This window comes from Rhea pennata, unplaced genomic scaffold, assembly GCF_028389875.1.
Source record: "Rhea pennata isolate bPtePen1 unplaced genomic scaffold, bPtePen1.pri scaffold_45, whole genome shotgun sequence".
NCBI lineage: Eukaryota > Metazoa > Chordata > Aves > Rheiformes > Rheidae > Rhea > Rhea pennata.
This window is the reverse complement of record NW_026907684.1, coordinates 1,253,161-1,259,160: the sequence shown is the minus strand read 5'-3', so window position 1 is coordinate 1,259,160 and position 6,000 is coordinate 1,253,161. Positions and strand designations below refer to the sequence as shown.

Here is a 6,000-nt window from a genome sequence, read left to right as displayed (position 1 = left end):
AGCTCCACACATCTCTGTAACCCGCCATCCTCTCCATTCCTCTTCCCAAGGCCCACCTCACCTCAGGGCAGGCCTCTGAGGTCCCAGGAGCCCTGAGACGCTTTTCATGCCCACCGGGGCACACCAGCGCTGCCCAGTTCATTTCCTCTGGAAAAGGTGCTGCAAGCCGTCAAGGACTTGTACCTACTGAAACCTATGAAGAAAAGGAAAGTTAATAACCAAAAAATAAGCATAAAGTATACACTCAAATGGATCAGGCCTGATGACATTTTGATCAAATTACCCAAAGCCATTTCAATAGCAACACACATTTTTCTTGCTATCAGCAAAACGTACTCTGTGGCATTTTGAAAGGGAGTGAGTTTTCAAAGAGCTAAGATCTTAAGTTTTCTGTGGGTCCAGAAATAAGTTTTTAAAATCTTGAGTTTTACGTGTTAGGAAAAAACACAGAGATTGTCACTGTAGAGATAGAAAAAGTCCAACTGTGAAGCCTCGAAAAAAAAAAAAAAAAAAAAGAAAGAAAAAAAAAAAGATTCCCAGACCACTCTTAGACAAACTTAGAAGCTATCACATCAAGAGTATTACAAAGTTGAAAGAGCTGTTATTTGTAAACCTACAGGTCTTTGAACTAAAGGCATAGCCTATTAGTATGTATTATTAACATAACTGAAAAAAGAAAAACAAAATCACAACAATGATTTTGGACAGTTTCAGAGGCCATTTTTAAACCAGAGTGAATGATTTCTACTCTCCTGTTACATAGGGCTCAATAAAACTATAAAGATTTGACAGGTTAAGAGAATAAACATTGCCATGAAGTGAGCTATCCCCAGCTTAGCTATAAACATTCAATATTTCCTCTGAGAAAGGATAATGTAAATTAAAAATAATACAAAACAAACAGGAATGGAGAATTTTTAAGATTTTTGATAATTTTGATCTTTTAACTTACTTTTTCCAGAGATACTATGTAACTCAATGTACTCATTCTCCAAGTCTTCAAGAATTTGAATTTGTCATAATCACTTATAGAAAACTGAGCTGTTTTCACAAACCAAGGTATACACTGACTCTTCCACGCTATTCATCTTTCTACTCCTGTGGTCAAGTACCTTGCAGTGATTATCGCTTATTTGTTCAAGCGGTGAGGAAATATTAACTATCACAAGTTCTCAGCAGAGACTGGACAATAATTATCAACAGATGGCTGGCAGTACAGTTTGGGGAGAGAGAAAGAAAGTGCCCTTCCTTCCAAAACATCCCCCACTGAGAAGTCCTCAGCAACTCAATGGTCATAGTTTTGGTTAAAATCAGATTTATGTTAACCACCTGTTTTCTCCCCACATTTTTCTTTAATATTTGCTTATTTAATTATGATGAGGAAGCACAAACCCTGTACATCCCATCTATCTTATAATGATGACATTCATATCTGGAAAAAAACAACTTTGGTAATTTACACTCTTATTAAAATAATACTAGTATTGGGTCATTAGAAAGGATCCAGTTCAAGAAGTTCAACTGAATACAAACAAGGAAATTCAAAAAAACAGTGTGCTCCTCCTAGTTTATTTACAAAAGCCGTAGCAACGGCCAACACAGAAGAGGCTTGCTTTAGTAGCAGGGGCTGTGCCCAAGGGGCCGCTGACAGAGCACAGCCTGGGCAAAAGGCAGCGGTGCTTCCTACGTGCTCCCAACACTGCCCGAGCACCACGGAAGGACAACGCAATCCGGGCTGCTCAAGCTGGCAGTGCCGGCTCGCAGCTGGCTGGGGCCCAGAAAGAAACTTCCCAGGAGCCTCCCAATTTCCACACTGCATATGCTTAAAACCCCAAACACACGGTTCGTACAGCCGTGCAGAAAGCGCTTCCTGTGCACTACCTCCACAGTGCAGTTTTCCGACGTCTGAGAGATTTTTTTTAGGGTCCCTGCAGAGCACCTGCCCCTCTTCTCTTCTCTCAGGCAGTGACTCCACAGACTGACCGCAGTGCTGCTTGCTGTTTCACTGCAAGCCAGCCAGCTTCAGCGGCCAGCTCCCTCCCGCGCCCTGAACGGCCGGACGGCACCTCAGCGAGACGGGGCGGGCCAGGCTCGCTGAGCCCATGCCAGGCCTGCTCCGCGCAGCCCGCCAGGGCTTCAGCCCGCCCCGCCAAAGCGCAGCAAGGACGGAGCTCGCACGCTGCGCCTCGGCCCCCGACGGCTCCCCGCAGCCCGTCCGGCCTCCAGGCAGGAAGACTCGCACGGCCCAAGGAGCCCAGCACGCGCCTCAAGGCCGGCCAGGGCTCCTCAGGGGCGCAGCCGGCTCCCAGCTCCCTCGCAGCCGGAGGGCTACCTGGAGAGGCGGCCAAGACGGCGGCGCCGGTCCGCAACTGCCCCCGTGACGGCGCCGCTTCGGGAGCAGCAGCCGCTTCCCGCGCAGCGCCGCCGCCCCACGACAGGCCGCACCGCGCCGGGCCGGGCCGGGTCGGGCCGCGCCGGGCGCCGCCGCGCAGGCGCGTGCGCGGCAGCGGCAGCCGGGGCGGGGGCGGGGCCTGCCCGGGAAGGTGCCGCGAGGGGCGTGGCCAGCGCAGCCGCCCTGCTGCGGGGCAGAGGTCGAGGAAGAGAGCGACCATTGGCTGCGGTGCCGCTCTCTGATTGGTGCTCTCCCTGGGGAGGCGGGGCTGGCAGGCTTCCCGCTCGCGGGAGGTGGGGGCAGCGCGCGGGGCTGCTCCGGCCGCGGCGGGATGGTGCTGCGGGGCGGCGCGGAGCCGGGCGGCGGCGGCGGCTGGGGGGGGCAGTGAGCACTGGGGCCAGGCGGCAACGGGAGGTGTGTGTGTGGGGGGGGGAGTTGGGTCGCGGCGGGGACTGGGCGGCGGCTGGCGGCGCGGCGTCCTGCAGGGACGATGGCTCCTCGCTGTCCTCCCTCAAGCGCCTGGAGCGCTCGCAGCGCACGGAGCGGCTGGACACACTGTTCGGCTTCGAGCGGCCCACGGAGCCTGGCGAGCGCACGGGCTGGCTCATCAACATGCACCCGGTAGGACTGGGCCGGGGGGGGATGTCACCGGCGGGGGGTGTCACCCACAGGCACCTGGTAGGACTAGGGGGGACAACGATGAGGGGGGTCACCGACATGCACCTTGTAGGACGGGGGGCGAATGTCACCGACGAGAGGGGGAGATGTCACCGACAGGCACCCGGTAGGACCTGGGTGTGAGGGGAGGTGTCACCAATAGACACCCAGTAGGACTGGGGCAGGGGAGGTGTCACCGACAGGCACCCGGTAGGACTGGGGTGGGAGGGGGCAGGGGGGGTCGTGTGTCGTAACAGGCCATGTGCATGTGCAGACGGAGGTGCTGGGCGAGGACCGGCGGCTGGTGAGCGCTGTGGACTACTTCATCCCGGAGGATGGGAGCCGCTTCGAGGTACATCCCGTTCCTCCAGCGCAGCGCTGGTGCCCGGGCTGGGCGTCCTGCCTGCCCCCACCGGTTTGGCTGTTCTGGGCCCCAGGCATCACCCACAAGGCAGCAGCGCTGTCTGCCCTACGCTGGGTCCACCTGGGACCCTTGGGGGCCAATGTGGGTGCTGCAGAGATGCAGGGATGTGTATGTGGCGCACAAATGCCAGCAACGCGCAGCAAGGGCAGCGCAGTGCCCGTTGCTTCCGTTGGGAACCGTTGGGTTGGTTTCTCTCCTTGGCTGCGGGGTCGCGCAATGTTCACCGGTTTTGATTTCTCCTGGGTGGCCCTGCCCTATAAGCCGTATTTCTACATCGCTACCCAGAAGGCGAGTATGGACTTGGAAGCTGCGCACTGGCAAGTGGGGTCTTGAGTAAACTAGTGGCCGAGGTCCCAGAGACAAGGGCAGGTTTGACTTGAAGGGTCCCCCAGTAAGCTGAGAGGCCTTGTGACCAACCATCTTCTAGGACACTAGTACCAGAACCTCTTGTGAGCCTGTCTTCTCTGGAAAAGTGTCTGGCTTTGTTGCTCATTCTCCAGTTTCTTTGCAGGGCTGTGAACAAGAAGTGTCATCCTTCCTCTCCAAGAAGTTTCAAGGGAACATTTCAGAGCTAGAAACTGTCCCCAAAGAAGATTTGGATCTGGTCAGTATTCCTCTGCCTGCTGTACTATTGAATAACCCTAATCTTTCTTTGTTTGTTTGTTTCTTTCTTTCTTTTGAGCTCAAGTGGAGTAGAAAGGGGCTAAGCAGTAAAGGGAAGCAGTATGCTTACCTTTAATCTTCAAGCACTGTTTGCATTGCATGTCATGAATAGGCTAATTATTGCTTATTGATAGTAATTGCTTATTATAGTAATAGTAAATAAAATATATGTTCTGCTCCAGCACATAGTCTTTTTCACAGGATGCTCAAGAAACTTCCTGAGCTAGAAATGGTTGGAGATTAAGAGTGTTGTGGCAGAGGGGGATACTATACATTTACTCTTTCTTGGGTGTGTACTGGTGATTGCGCTTGGAAACAGACAACAAGACAAGATGGCCCTTGGTGTGAACTGGCATAGCTCACATGTTCTTTGCTGGCTTACGTGCTTGCTAGCATCTCTTCTCACTCCTAGTCTTTCCATCCAATTACTACCTCTTCTTTGGCCAGTTCTTCCACGTGTGCCAGTATAATTTGCCTTCCCAACGCTTTCTTACTGTTAGAAGTCTTCCCTTTCCCTCATTACTCTTTTCCACCCTTAGCTGGCACTGTCTTGTTGCTTTGTAGCCAAATCACTTGGTGGGTCTTAAGCGGAGCTACATTAAGTTATCCTTCCACACGGTGGATGACTTGGTGAAGATGCGGAAAGAGATCTCTCCTGCTGTGAGGAAAAACAGTGAGCGAGACCAGGCGAGCGATGTCTGTACGTCTATGCTGTCAAGGAAAGAGGTCTCCTTAGGACGGTTGGCCCATGGGCTTATTAGGATTCCCCTAGTAACACAGACTAAAAAGTACAAATGAGAATTCCAATCTTCTCTTTGGTTTCCTACACCTGATGTCTGATTTCAGTTAAACCATTTCAAAGGCAGAGGAATCTAGTGAAGTGAGCACTTCCTGCCCAACTGAGAGGTGTACATTTTTTGTTCCAGGTGATTCCTGGGGTGCCCAACTATTCTTAAACTCGTTGCTATGCTTTATAAATCCAGTGCCATAAGAAACCTTTATTATAAAGGCATAGAGGTAATAAGTGTTTTTTGCCTGCGCAATATTTCCTCACGTGCTGTCAATCCTGATGACTCTCTTTCTCGAAGGGGGTTGTTGCATTAAAGAGAAGCTTTTGTTATTCCGTTCTCTCCTGTTAATGAATTTTGCTGTTTGGTTATCAGTGGGTACCACTGTTGCTACCTTGTCTCCTACAGTCAAGCCCGCTGGGTCTGAGATGTGCATAAACCTACTTACGTAAATTAGTTGTTAATCTGATGAGAACTGCTCGTTAAATCATACTCTAAAGCTGATTTGAGTTTGATGCATGTGGTCATATTCAGGATCCGGTTGTTCTTGCCTTTGACATTGAAACTACCAAACTCCCTTTGAAGTTTCCTGATGCAGAGACAGACTGGATCATGATGATCTCCTACAGGATTGATGGGCAGGTAATGGAACAACAGTTCTTTTCTTCATGCTTTGGAGCAAAATACTAGACAGCAAACGAGCATGTCACCTTTGGCCGTCTCGTCCCTGGCTTGCTTTGTTGCTAGTTGCTTGGTCTATATGTAATGTCTGTGGAAATAAAATTGAAGTCTAGTCTGAATGATGCATAAGGATTTCCTCATTTTGTATGTTGGAGAACCCAGCTAAGGCTACTGGTGCCCCTTTTGAGGGGCAGTAGTAATTTGGAGAGTATAGTCCTTAAGTTGTCTCCCTTTTGGCACCCTTAGTTGATTGTAAGCAATTGTTCAGAAGGTGACCTCCAAAGAGTCGTTCCCACTTCACAAAAGCTCTACCTATCAAGCTGTGCAAGGATTATCGCATCGATGGAAGACTATTTCATCCTTTAGGGATGAAATATCTATTTCATCCTTTAGTT

General features: G+C 50.8%; 1 pseudogene; it reads left to right on the top strand.

Annotated features, from left to right (window-relative positions):
* The first annotated feature begins 2,102 nt into the window (after nucleotides 1–2,102).
* The window catches only part of LOC134154808 (DNA polymerase epsilon catalytic subunit A-like), a 328,895-nt pseudogene continuing 324,997 nt past the window's right edge, over nucleotides 2,103–6,000 (top strand).